Here is a 14,553-nt window from a genome sequence, read left to right as displayed (position 1 = left end):
CAATTTGTATAACATATAACTAATTCCTTATGTTCAATCGACTCATCTAATCGTCTCTGTATGCTATGAACCTATTTCTTAGTGCCATTCTGTTCGATTCTTCGTGCCCACCAACTTTTAATGGGAAATTTTAGTAGAACACATAATTCAATTTTAGTAGAACACATAATCCAATTTTATATGTTAGTGTATTTTTCTAATTAAGCATCTCTAAAATGATACCATCCAACTTATATCCTCCTTTTGATCCGAGCACAGACATTGTGCGCTGGAATCAAATTGTTTCACATAAGCCTGATGATTCAAGCTCTATCTAAAGATTATGGGGTTATAAATATGAAAGGTGTTTCAACTAGGACCAAGGCAATAAGATTGTGGAGAGTTGCAGTTAGGTTGTACATTTGGGCATGTTAGGACATTTCTCGGGCACCAGGAAAAGAAGACCTTTTTCAACTTCTTGTTGGCATGAGGCTGGAATTTCAGTTTATTAAGTTTTTTAACCCTTCTTGGTAACCCTTCTTGGTAACCCTTCTGTATTTTTTTAGGGCGTGCTGGGCAAGGCTTCTGAATATTTGGCGCAGAAACGAGGTAACGAGAATCTTCTAAAGCGAGAATCAGGCCAGTATGGCTTCAGAAAACCTCATTAATCTATATCATTTAGCAGCAAAAAATGGAAAAGATAGAAACGGGTGGTAGTGGCCACCGGCCAGTTGCTGAACTTCATCTTCAGACATGAAGATTTTCAGGATCTCTCATTCACCATATGGAAGAATGAGGGCAGAGAATAGTTGCCGGACAGCGCCTTAGTTGCAGAGAATGGAGAGAAATGAGAATGTTGACTGGCAAAACCGACACGTTCCATCCATTTCTGTAATATCCGACTTTCAAGTGGGATTTGGCTGTTATTGGTGATGAATTCTTGGTGCGAAGCACAATCGCTCCACACGATTCTCTTCCACTTGTTTGGCCTGGTTTAAAATATGGAGAATGAGAAGCACTGAAGAACATCTCCTCGGTTACTCTTTTCATCTTATGCCTTCATCAAAATGAAACCTCGAACCTTGAGCACCAAATCATAGGTTACTCATCCGAACAGCAATTTCCAAATTTTCATGTAAATTATCTACAAAGATTGCTGAAGGAGATGTCTCCTCTCCTAGATTGAATCAAGTTCCCTTTGGCGCACCTTTTTGTATCCAATTTCATATTCTAATTTAGATGAAGATTTAGCTCCCTTAAACAACTTACAAGCGACATTAGCTACTTTACAATTCAATCATGCAGAATTTCACTCTCATATTCCATGAATTAATACATAACCTTTCACAAAGCTCTCTTAGGCGTATCTGTATCAGTTTAGATTTTCGGGAACTGGAATTCTGCAAATAAAAGATGCAGAACGACCCAACTCAAATTTCTCCAACCAAGTCGGTGAAACAAGAGATGGTGAACAACCAAACCCGGAAATCTATCAAACAAGTAACGGAATGGAAATACATAATCCACCATTTCTGTGAATCTATGCAAGTGAGATGGAAAAAACAAAGAATTGAACATTTTCCTTTTTCTGTGTAGTTATAAAGAGGGCTTTGAAAATTGAACTGGATCAAATAATCAAAAATAAGTTTGGATTCGATCAAGGTGTTTACTGGATTCTTGGTCAACCCAAATACTTGGAAACTCTCCTTCTTGATCAATTTGAAAAAAACAAATGTGGTTCGTATAAAACAGAGAAGGATGGTTTGGAAAGAAAGGAATGCCCGCGTCTTTAATTGGATTGCCAAAAGTCCCCTTCACCTTTATGTGAAAGTATCAGCCTTGACTATCTCTTGGGTCAGGCTGCTCCCTTCCTTTAGATTCACCTCGTCCTATGGCTTATGGCATGGAAGGCGGGAGCCCCCAACTCCTTGGTGTCTTAAGCTTAACTTTGATGGATCAAGCCTTGGCAATCCTGGACCCTCGGGTATCGGTAGCATATTGAGGAATGAGCGAGGAGAAGTGATCTGGGCTTTTGCGGGGCCCATTGGTATTGCTGACCACCAGAGGCGGACGTGCATGCAGTTCACCAACAGATTATGCTGTTGGATACAAATATTTTAGACTTAGTGGTGGTGGAGGGGGATTCTCTTAACATCATTCGTTGGCTTTAGGGTCCCCTCAAGCACCCTTGGAGGTTTGATATATTCATTGATGATATCAATGACCTGAAGGGTTCTTCCTCCATTATCTTCAACCATGTTCGTAGATCCGCCAGTGAAGTGGCCGATCGCCTAGCTAGTGAGGGAGGGTGTTTCCAAAGAAGCTCTAGCGTTGTTTGATTCCCTTCCACCTTGAGGCTTCATTGGTCTTTTTCTTCTTTCATTCCGTACCTTTATTTCTCTATCTTCTTTTTATCTATCTTCTTTTTCTCTGTACTGACTATATCGGTTTTTTTTCAATAAAATTGGCTACCATTAAAAAAAATAGATAAGGATGGTAGGTGTGTCATGATTTTAATGGGTATTAAAAATGAAGGAAGATGACTGATACAAGTGTTACTATTTTAGGTATCGATGATAATTAGTTCATAAGCACGGCAATATGATAGTAACCTATGTTTAAAACCAAAGTGATGCAACCTGTTGGCTAAGAAAAACGATATTCGACATTAGTTTTCCTAAGAGACAGATTGGGTTCAAAGATGTCATTCTCAGCCAACAAGCTAATAATCGAGAGACTCTTCCGTTCTGGTTTCTGCAAGCAATCTACCAAACAAGGAATACCAATAACCCAATTCGGAAATATTATCAGACAGTGGTCATCCAGCAATTTTGAAAACTCACGCAATCTAGTCTAATTCCTGTCTTTGATTTCATTCACTACTTTCGAAAGCAACTAGGGTTTTAAAATAAACTACTTGTACACATACTGCTGCATCTGCTATTCAGAGACAATGACGTTATCTTCCCACTTTCTACGATGAATTTTTTAATATGATAGAGATGTAAATATCACATCCCTCTCCAAGCACAAAATGCCATAACCAATAAGTTTCCTTCACTTGGGAAAAGACCATTCATTTCCAATAACAGAAAGAAAAAACCTCTGCTTTCTCTCATTTTCATGGAGTTCAAATCAAAAGCTATAGAAGTCCATACAAAAACTACATTCATCAGTGATTCAATTTTTCTTGGTTCTTTTCTGTTTCAGCTACGAGAAAACGAAACTTACCCAGTTCAGAATCAGCATTTCCAACTGAAGGATAAATTAAAGCACTTATATGGAAAAGAAGAACATGCAATTTCCCCCCTTTAACAATAGCCATAAGGCAATGTCACAACATAAACGAGAGCAGCTTGAAAAGCCATACAAAAACACAAGTGGGAAATAGAAAAAGGGAAACAACAAACAACAGTACTAAAAAAGCAAGCCATGGAAAGTAAACCTGGTGTCACAGATTTCTTCCTAAGGCAAAATACCATTGAATTCAGTAACCAAAATCAGTCAATTCTTCAATCAAATCTATCTCCAGATGCTATTATTCCTCCACAAAGAAAGAGAATCCTGATAAATCATCAGAGAGGGAGAGAGAGATCAGTAAGAATGAATTCAAGTAAGAGTAATCGAAAAATTGAGGTTAGTGATACCTGGGGGTTGTGATGATTTCGGTTTCTTTGCTTTAATGGCGAGGAGCAGAGGACGAAGTGGGCAGCTTGTGGCCAACATTTTCATGCTCCTCGTCACCTTGAATTCGTGCCGGAATACGAAACCCAGAGAAACTTCCGGCAGAGGCGAATCCGAAACCCGACGGAAAGAGCATCGGCGGAGTCTCGGAAATCGTCTGCGATGGGTCAGCCCAAGCACGAATGGGAGGTGAGTTACTGGACTGAAGGGGTCCCCTCTGTGAAAATAATGGGTTCTGACCGAGAAGAGGCTGAAACAATGGGGACGCCACCGGAGGAGGAGGCACATTGAAGGTAAATCCTCCGGTGGGCTCCGCCGCATTCCAGGCAACCATTCTCTGAAACCTACTCATCTCCGGCTGATGCTCCGACCAGTGAGTGGACGGAGCTTCAAATGCGAGACCGGAATTGGAGAAAAGGGTTTGTTGTTCTTGTTGTTGTTGTTGGCGGTGGTGGTGGAGGATTGGGTCTTGGAAGGACTGAAGAGGGAGGCGGAGATCTTGGGGGTGACTGCTACTAGTTCTTGAGAGGAGGTCAGGAGGGTAGTTTTGGAAATGGATTGAAGAAGAGGAGGCAATAGGGAAGAAGGATTTAATGGTGTCTGCAATAGCATCGGAGTCTAGAGAAGGTGGGACGAATGTGTTGTTCATCTGTTGAAAACCGTAGGGAGAAACAGAGACCGCCACCGGCGGAGGATCCACCGGATTCTTACCAGAACTCCCGCCGGCCACGATATCAGAATCAGCATTATTATGCTGATTGAGATATTCTATATTCTGATAGGGATTTGTTGATGTAGGTTGCCAGGCTGGAAGCTCGGCGAGCTCATCAATGGCGGATTTGGCTTTTTTAATCAGCCAATCTACTGCTTTACTAGGCCGATCGTAGCCAAGCCGATCCTGAAGATCATAGAACTGCATAGCAGTGGGGACTGAGAGTCGGACCCTGCGGTCTCTCAAACCCTTGGCGGTCTCTCAAACCCTGTACGGCCAGTGGATCGGATAATGTGGCCCTCTTGTTCTTCCACGATCTGAGGATCTAGACCCCTCCTCTTTTCCTCTTCCAGCTGATCGGACAATATGGGCAGGGTCTCTGTCTTTGTTTGCCCACCATGTGTTTGTGTTATTGTCACGCCGAGGCTCCTCTCATGAAGTGCGATTCGCCACCTAGCTTGGCGTCCAAGGGTGAACCTCTTGCAGGTATGCAATAGTATGATGATGACGAAAATCAAACAGGTGATGGCAGGGAGCAAGACACTGCTGCATATGCCGAAATGGCTTTTTTCGTGATCGTCTCCAGACAACCAGTCCGCCATAGTGGGATAGAGTAAGGAATGCACCTTTTTTTTTCTTAGTAAGTAAGGAAGGAATGCACCTGGATGAGAAAGTTGATCAGCACAACCATATTTTAATAAGGGTATATTTTAATAAGGGTGCTGGTAAATTCGCACCCCCTGTAGGATAATTCGCAGCCCCTTTAACGTATTTTTACGTTAAAAGGGGGTTAGAAGCCTGCAATAGTTCACGTTATATGGAGTGCGAATTATCCTACAGGGTACGAATTTACAACCTCCTTCGCACAAATGCAGCTTCTCTTTTCTTTTAAATTGGCTTGTCAGGGCTTATTTGGAACGGTAATAACCTTTTGACAGCTCTTTAAATAATACAATATGCAAATATCAAAACACACTTGTGCTGATAACACTTCCCTTTATTTTTTTCCAATTTCCAATTGACTAAAAATTATGGGGGTCAAATTCGAACTCCAATCCGAGGCTGACACGTGGTGTGGGGCCATGCCGACCTCCAAAGAGAAGCCGCCATATGGCACAAAACCAATCAAGCTGCTCGGCTAGCTGGCGCACAAAAATCAAAGTGCTCAGCGGAAATTCAGGCGTACGGAAGTATAGACTAGACGAGACTCAGAAATTCTTGCGTACGGAAGTATAGCCCGGGCTTCCCGCCCCATGATTCTCAAAAGATTGTACGAATTTGGTTGCACAAACACTAGGCATCTATTGGAATTTTGAAAGAAAAGTAGAGCCTATTCATTGTTTGGTTATCAATATTGCATTGAACTTCTAGAAGAATCTCCAATATGTTTATGACATAATTATTGTTTGTGTGCCCATGTAGCATTCATCTTCCCTCACTTTCAAATCAAATTCTACAAAAAAAAAAAAAAAGGATAAAAATCTTGGAAATGGTCTTTTTTCTCTCTCCCTCTTCCCCCTCTCTCTTAACTGTCTATATTTGTAATGATACCCCTACTTTCTCTCCTGCTCTCCAAGTCAATGCTGCGGAATCAAACACTATTGCAATCTATTCTACTATTCTCCGAGAGGTAATTCTAGACCAATCCAATTCTTTTCTCGTCCATTTTAACTTCTTATTACACAACTCTCCGAGCCTATGCCATGCATCCAAATATACCTTACCATGCCGGCCATCACATCGCCAACCTGGGATTCTCGGAACCTCCCCCTATAAAAGGGAAACCCCAACTCCTGTTTCCAGGTAGAGCAAGTATGCGCAACCAACCTCTTGCACCTCAGACTCCCGAGCGCTTTCTTTCCTGCGGCTACCTCACTAGGTAACCTCCTAACTGATTACACCACTTCTTAGTTTCTTTAACAACCCATCTTCTTCTTCTTCTTTTCTTTAACCACCCAACCAACCTCCCCCTTCCAGTATTTACAAACCCCCTTTCCTTCCCAATGACTAATATTCTATCCCTTTTCCAAAATAACAACCTATCTTTTCCAGAATTTCCACTTCCCTTTTCCTTTCCATTTTCTTACCTTTGCCCTCCTTATTCCGCATCATACCTCTGCACTAAAAGTTAACCACCCCCTTGGATTCCTTAACCACCGTCCTTAAATTGTATGGTGCACGATAATTATTTTAGTATCAATCCATCTCTCTTTTATTCTTCGGTAGAGCCAATTAGTCAGAGCTAAGCCTATTTTCTCCCGTGGAGTGGAGCTATTGTTAGTCCCTCACTTCTTTGGATGTGGCGATTGTGAGGCGGTGTGCGTGGATTGGTTTGATGCCATCGAGTGTTATGCGCAATGTGATCTGAACCACAAAGAGATGATTCACCATGCTAGAGAGACCTTCGGCTTTCACGCTGAACTCATGTGGATAATGATAGAACAAGCGCGACACAAATTGATACAACCACCTTTCAAGCGTTGAGAGGAAGTGCGTGATCCATTTTAAAAAAGAAATTATACTGGCAACATATCAGCAATGCTTGAAGCTCCAGGCTAGACTGAGACATGATAAGAAAGCTCCAAAGGCTAAGGACTGTACTGGGAGGAAAGACACATACCTTATAGTTCAAAAGATGTAGTGAATGTACCGGGCCAAGAGTGAATGCAAGAGATACATCACTTCCACCTGCCTTATAGTTCAAAAGACGTAGTGAATGTACCAAGAGTGACTGCAAGAGACACATCACTTCCACCGTCACAATTCATAGGTGGGTTTCTTTTGAAGATTGCATGAGATGATTACTTGAGCATTAAGCGTGCCACCAACGTAATCCAACATACATGAAAAGCCCAAATCACTCGAGGGAGTTCGTGTAAGCATCTCGAGTCACCCATGGAAGAACTTCATGTCACCAACAACAAATTGGAACGTCAGGTAGAAGAATTCATACACAAATTACATGAGGAATGGGAGTTGCGTATTGGAATGGACCGAGCCGTTTTTTTTTTTTTTTGATGACGTAGGGTGTCCCCACCCCACTTTGTAGAGTGGGACTATTTCCCTCCGGATGCTCGCAATCACTCGCAAACCATGCGCATCGGGTAAGCCAAGGGGGATTCGAACTCTCGTCTCTGGGGAGCATACCCAAGACTTTAAGCCAAAGAGCTACACCTGTACTGGTAACCCTAGGGGAATGGACCGAGCCTTGCGAGACCTCCAATCGAAGTTCGAGGATTTGGTAATCTACTCATGATTAGTGAGCACGAGTCAGAGCATTACAAAGATGAGGAAACATATGGCGATCACAAGTTAGATGTTCTGCGAGATGGCCCTGTTCTAACTATCCGGGAGTTCTTGCTAAAACGAGAAGAATATCCACAACAATGATACTAAGTTTTCAAATCCATGTGTATTATCAATCGGAAGGTGAAGGAAAAGATGCATTATAACCTTTACAAGATCGGTTGGATTCACAACGTCAAGAATATAAAGAGATCAGGTTGGATTCACAACGTCAAGAATATAAAGAGATCAACACCACATCGTATAATTTTTGGAAAGTATTACCAAGACGAGGTCTTGTGCGATGATATTAACACTGATACAGGCCATATAGTGCAACACGTTATTGGTGTATGACATCAACCTTTATGGGGGAGTAACGAGCGAAACTGTAGACGAGTTCCATTTAAGTAGAGGGGATTGATGTAGGACGGTTTATGGGTTTCATAGGATTCCTTGTTAGTTTCTAATTATCTTACTTAGAGTTCTACCTGTATTATAAGTTAGTTGGATTAAAAGTCAGTTACTAGGAGAGTTTTAGTTATAGCAGGAGTAGCATTTTTAGTAGATGTCTTTTAGTCTTAGTTTAAGAAAGAGTTTGAGTATAATTTGGCAGTCAAGGAGAATGGGGAAGAAACTCTATAAATAAGTATGGCTTTGTATGGGATCCTCTTCATTGAATAAAAGTAAAGTTTTTCTTTATCTTTCCTTATGGATTCAAGGTTTTATTATACCAAGGGCTAGACAGTGATCTACCCTTCTTTACGTTCCGCTGCGCCAATTACCTCTTAAGCAAAACACGTAGGCTAAGAACCGGCTTATGAAAACTTTTAACATCTTGATCGGTAAACAAATTAGATTTGAATTTTATATGGGCCATTTCTTTCCTTACAGTTATCCACAATTTGTATAACATATAACTAATTCCTTATGTTCAATCTACTCATCTAATAGTCTCTATATGCTATGAACATTTTTCTTAGCGCCATTCTGTTCGATTCTTCGTGCCCACCAACTTTTATTGGGAAATTTTAGTAGAACACATAATTCAATTGATTTTGGTTTCCAACTGTTAGTGTATTTTTCTAATTGAGCATCTCTAAAGTAATACCATCCAATTTATATCCTCTTGATCCGAGCACAGACATTGTGCACTGGAATCAAATTGTTTCACATAAGCCTGATGATTCAAGCTCTATCCTAAAGATTATGGGGCTATGAATATGAAGGGTGTTTCAACTTGGAACAAGGCAATAAGATTGTGGAGAGTTGCAGTTAGGTTGTACATTTGGGCAACTTCCAAATTTTCATGTAAATTATCTGTTAGACCGAAAATCGGTAACATGTAAGACAGTGACGTAAGAGCTGAGCTGGATGACCCGAGGAGCTGAGTCCTGAGGAATCGAAGTGAGGGAGCTGAGTTCAGCTAGACTGAAATGAAGGAACTGTGTTCTGCACAGAAGCAAACGAGGTCAGAAGACCAACCCGGGTGTTACTCCGGACAGGCCATTCGACACTCAAGTCAGTATATGAGCAGGAGTGCAGAGCTAGTTTAAGAGTTTTGGAGAGGTTGTGCATTACCCATTGGTTTGAGCTTTGAACCCCCTTTTATAGAGGGAAACTCAATGACGTGGGATGACCTATGCCAGGACAGGTGGAGACCTGTGATAGGTTTGAGTTCACCTACTCCAGGACAGGTGTCGGCCTGTGATAGGCTTGAGTTCACCTACTCCAGGACACCAGAACCATCGGAAGAAGTCCGGTTGGTTAGGGTCAACCTGTGATAGGCTTGAGTTCACCTACTCCAGGACAGGTGTCGGCCTGTGATAGGCTGCTTTTTTTACACCCCATCAGTTGCCCCCCAGTTTTCCAAGTCATTGTAGTGACTTGGGGAAGTGTGGTGAACTACATTCCTGAATGGGCGGCATCCGTCCGGAAACTTGTCAGTCTGGCCTGGAAATGAGTCCTGAAAATTGGCAGTCCGGCCTGGAAAGGAGTCTGGAAATTTGGCAGTCCGGCCTGGAAATGAGTCCGAAAATTTGGCAGTCCGGCCTTAAGCCACCAGTCCGGCTTGGGCCGGACTGATTTTTGTTGTTTTGTGGAACGCGTCATATCCAGTCCGGCGCCGGACTGATTTTTGTCGTTTTGTGGAACGCGTCATTATCCAGTCCGGCTTGGGCCGGATTGATTTTTGTCGTTTTGTGGAACACGTCATATCCAGTCCGGCTTGGGCCGGACTGATGCACGAGCAAATAACGGATGCCCTTAGCTTCTTGGAGATACGCGTGTATTCGCTTACGCCTTCACCTCAAAGTGCGTGCTCGTCATTTAATGAAAAACACGCGGCCTTTATACAGGGGCTCTTCGAAGTGCGAGCCTTGCATTAAATGCGAACCACCTTAGCAAAGTTTATAAAATGAGGTTTTTTACCTTTCATTTTTCACTTCTTACTTTCTTCTTCTTGCCTTCTCTTCTCCTTTCTGCCAGTTCAGCTTGCGTAATGCGTGGTTGTGAACGGCTGCGGATTCGGGAGCTACCAGTTCGGAACCCGGGGATTTCAGTTCTGTCCGGTAATCTTCTTGAGCGAGCCTTTCATTCGTTTCTTCTCCTGCTTTTATGTCAAGTAGTAGCTCTAGCTCTAGTTCTGAGTCCGGTTCAGGGGGGTCGTCTTCTAGTAGCTCAGGGTCTAGGTCGTCGATTAGGACCCAGGATAGGCCGGTCTGGACACCAGCCCCTCAGATGGCAAGTCCCGATGTGAGTGTTGATATCGTAGATAGTGATGACGAGGTGATTGGGGGTGAAGCGATTTTGGATCTTAACACCACTCCGCTCCCCACGGATAGCTATCTCAGAGCAGAGGGGAGTGTTGGTAGTGACGCCGCTGAGGCGTCCACAACGTTTATCCCTGGCCGTGCCGTTGAGGTCGTAGCGAGGGCCCGGATGGAAGCCAATCCCAAATACAACGTGCAGGCTCTTCAGAAGGAGAACTACCTTGATGAGTTCATGATGGTGGACATTAGGGATAGGTACTGTGTCCCTTCCAGGTTCGGGCTAAGGGAGGCGACGGAGGGAGATAGAGCCTGTAACGAAAGTTCTGATGTTTGTATATACGATGAGTCGTTGAGGGGCCGGACTCAGATTCCCCCTGCATCATTTTTCGCCGCGGTGCTTCGACACTACAGGCTGGCCCCAGCTCAGGTTGCGCCAAACTCATGGAGGCTACTGACGGGGTTCATATACTTCGTCCAGGTCCGGCTTCAGAGGGACTTGTCTGTGCCGTTGTTCCGCGCGTGTGCGCAATTGAAGAGGCACAAGGGCGGGGGTTGGATTTACATTAGCCAGCGCCCGGAGGCGAAAATGATTACTAGTATTCCTTCTTCAATACATTTATGGAGGAACATGTTCTTTTATGTCGAGGACAAGGAGTCCAATGAGCCCTGGCCGGTTCCTCTGAAATGGGGCACTCGGGATACAGTCGCAAGCCGTTTCTTGAGGGCGAGGACGTTTGCCCTAATCCGGGAGGAGCTGGACCGTGAGGGACCCATTCATTGTTCGGATTTCCATGGGGAAGAGATTCTGGTTGGGCTTGGGCTTAGTAGTGCGACCCCGGCACGTAGGTGGCTAGTCTTGTAAAATACTATTTTTTTTGACTGAATGGTTTTGTTCACCTATGTTGACTTTCAGAGATGCAGCAGCAGTCCCTGGTAGACAGAATGAGAAAGGGGGCATTCGGGAAGGCCCAGCAGGGCCAGAAAAGAAAGGCCGTAGAGATGGCGAGCCCGGCGCCATCCCAAGCCACGCCACCGCCTCCCAAAGCCAAGACTACAGTGAGGTTGGTGGGCACCCATGGCCGGGGCATGGAATCGTCCAAGTCGGGAGGGACATCAGTTGGAGCCCGTCCTCCCCCGGCGAGGACCGGAGACAATGTTTTTCGGCCCAACTGGGCCGTCCAGAAAAATGATACCGGCCTGGGTGAGACCCGGGTGGCCAAGGAGCTCCTTAGTAAAGTCCTCAATAATGACAAGCTCCAGGTTCTCAACGAACCTCCAGCTGCGGCTGAAGAGGCCATATTTTCGTCAGCTTACCAGGTGAGATGGCCCTCGAGTGTTTGTTTATTTTTGCTTTATTCCTCGCTTTCCTGTGTTAACACTGGCTGGCATGTAGATTTTGTTGTATTATAATGACCTCCGCGAGAAGAGCCAGAAGTTCTCGGAGGCGATAACAAAGTCCGAGAAGGAGAATGGGAAGTTGATCCAGGAGGCAAAGGAGCTGCAGAGAACCATCGAAAAATCGGCCGAGGAAAACAAGCGGCTCAAAGAAGATTTTGCTGCTCAGCTAACCGCACAGAAGGAGAAGGCGGTGGAAGCCCTCAACGTCCAGAGGGAGAGAGCCTGAGAGAGGCAAGTAGCGGCCGTTCAGAAAAAGGAGGACGAACTTGTTACCCTGTCCAGTGAGGCGTACAAGATTGGGTTCTTTGACTGCCTTGAGCAGGTTAAGGAATCCAATCCGGCCGTGGTATTGACGGGAATGGTTCTCCCTGACCCACCGACGATTGGCGGTGACGAGCCGGCCACTACTGTTGCACCGGCGGCCCCGAAGACAAATCTAGTACGGGATAGTAGGCAGGGGGTGCCTTGAGCTCCCCTTCTTCCATCTCTTTTGTAATGGTCCCTTGGAGGCCCAACTTTTGTAATAGCCTTTTGAGGCATTATTTTTGTAATGGTCCTTCGAGGCCCTACTTCATGAATGGAAAGTAATTTTTATTGTCCGCCCCCTTTACACTTGTCTGTTTCTGGTTAATACTATTTGGCTTTATGCGGTGTTAATAACACTCCAAACAGGTGTTTTGAACTCAGGTTGGACCTGGTCCTGGTGGGGGCAAACCGTGGTGTTCTAACTGTCGAGTGCCCTCGCCTTAGTGATTAGGTTTCCTAGTGGCGAATGTCCAAGCTTTAATGACCCGAGTTTTAGCGAACCAGGTTTCCAAATAATAAGTACCCTAGTTTTAATGAACTGGGTTTCCAGATATACTGCTGTCCGGGCTGGTTCCGGACCAGGAGTGAGCTCCCGGTCTTTGCGGAGGCGAACTGTGGCGAACCAAGCAGCAAGTACCCTAGTTTTAATGAACTGGGTTTCCAGATGTAAGTACCCAATTTTTAGCGAACTGGGTTTCCAGATATACTGCTGTCCGGGCTGGTTCCGGACCAGGAGTGAGCTCCCGGTCTTTGCGGAGGCGAGCCGTGCCGAACCAAGCAGCGAGTACCCTAGTTTTAATGAACTGGGTTTCCAGAAGGCGCGGAGATCTGCAAAAGAGTTTTCATATCATTCATATTTAATATGTATTTATATTTACAACGTCACCTTTCACGGCCGATATTCGGCTACTGATAGTATTTCCTGAGGTTCTTGGAGTTCCAAGTGTGGGGTAAGAAGTGCTCCTCTAGTGTTTCCAGTTTATAACTTCCCGGGCGTATCACCTCTTTTACTCGATATGGCCCTTCCCAGGTCGGGGAGAGTTTTCCAACCTTCTTTGGTTGGGAGATAGCTGCTTTCCTGAGGACTAGATCTCCCACTCGGAATTCTCGAGGACGTATCTTCGAATTATGGTAGTTGGACACTTTCTGCTTGTAGGTGGCGACCCTGATTCGAGACTCTTCCCGGGCTTCCTCCAGCAAGTCGAGGTTCGCACGGAGCCCGTCATTATTGAGTTGCTCACTGAAATTGGTCACTCTGGGAGATGGGGCGCCCACATCGACGGGTATTACCGCCTCCGTCCCGAAGGACAAGTTGAATGGTGACTCTCCCGTTGATGTGCGCGGGGTGGTTCTATACGCCCACATGACATGATAAAGCTCATCTGCCCATCGGCCAGCCTTATCATCCAGTCTCTTTTTAATCCCCTGAAGAAGGATTCTATTTGTCACTTCTGTTTGCACATTCGTCTGAGGGTGCGCCACTGAAGTAAACCTTTGCTCGATCTTCAAGTCAGAGCGGAATTTTCGGAAGTTGCGGCAGTCGAATTGTCTACCATTGTCCGTTATCAAAACGCGGGGAATCCCAAACCTGCAAACTACTGACTTCCAGAAGAAGTTCTGAACGTTTTGCTATGTGATCTGGGCCAGAGGTTCAGCCTCTACCCACTTAGTAAAATAGTCAATAGCAACTACTACAAACGTGCGCTTCCCGGAGGCCGGTGGAAAGGGGCCTAGGATGTCCATCCCCCATACTGCGAAGGGGAGTGGGCTGATGATCGGGGCCATCGACACAGCAGGTTGGTGGATAGTGGGAGAGAATTTCTGGCATCTCTAGCATCTTTTAACCAGGCTCAGTGCGTCTTGCCTTAAGGTAGGCCAGTACAGGCCTTTGAGCAACACTTTGATCGCCAGGGCCTTGCCCCCCAGATGTTCTCCGCAGATCCCTTCGTGCGTCTCTTGCAGGGGGTAAGCGGCGTCGCCGGGCCGGAGGCACTTTAGGTACGGGAGGGTGTACGATCTTTTGTACAGACTCTCACCACTGAGGGAAAATCGGGCGGCTCTCTGTATCACTTTGCGGGCTTCTTTCTTGACTTCAGGAAGTTTACCACTGCGCAGGTATTCAATGATTTCGTCCATCCAGCACGACTCATTCTCCACCTGCATTACTTCACCGGCCTCACTTTCGATACTGGATTTCTGTAAGAACTCCATGCATATACTCCTAAGAGTAGTGTATCCGGAGGCGGCAAGCTTGGACAACACATATGCTTTTGCATTCTCTGTTCTGGGGATTTTGATGACCTCAAAACTTTTGAACTTGCTGGCTAGCTGGCGGACCTTGGAGAGGTATTTGATCATACGCTCGTCGCGGGCCTCATAGACTCCTTGAATCTGGTTTGCAACCAGTTGGGAGTCACA

At 45.0% G+C, this 14,553-nt stretch overlaps 1 pseudogene across 1 annotated transcript; it reads right to left on the bottom strand.

The window, feature by feature from the left end:
* Nucleotides 1–3,255: 3,255 nt before the first annotated feature.
* On the bottom strand, nt 3,256–5,229 carry LOC143889299 (transcription factor TCP3-like; annotated as a pseudogene). Its single transcript, XR_013254804.1, has 2 exons — nt 3,631–5,229; nt 3,256–3,546 (listed from the first exon to the last, which is right to left on the bottom strand). The product of XR_013254804.1 is annotated as a transcription factor TCP3-like (transcript).
* Between the last annotated feature and the right edge of the window lie 9,324 nt (nt 5,230–14,553).

This window comes from Tasmannia lanceolata, unplaced genomic scaffold (assembly GCF_043159265.1).
Source record: "Tasmannia lanceolata isolate RefF3 unplaced genomic scaffold, GAP_Taslan_0.1 ptg000013l, whole genome shotgun sequence".
NCBI lineage: Eukaryota > Viridiplantae > Streptophyta > Magnoliopsida > Canellales > Winteraceae > Tasmannia > Tasmannia lanceolata.
The sequence above is the reverse complement of the archived record's forward strand: the minus strand, read 5'-3'. Positions and strand labels throughout refer to the sequence as shown.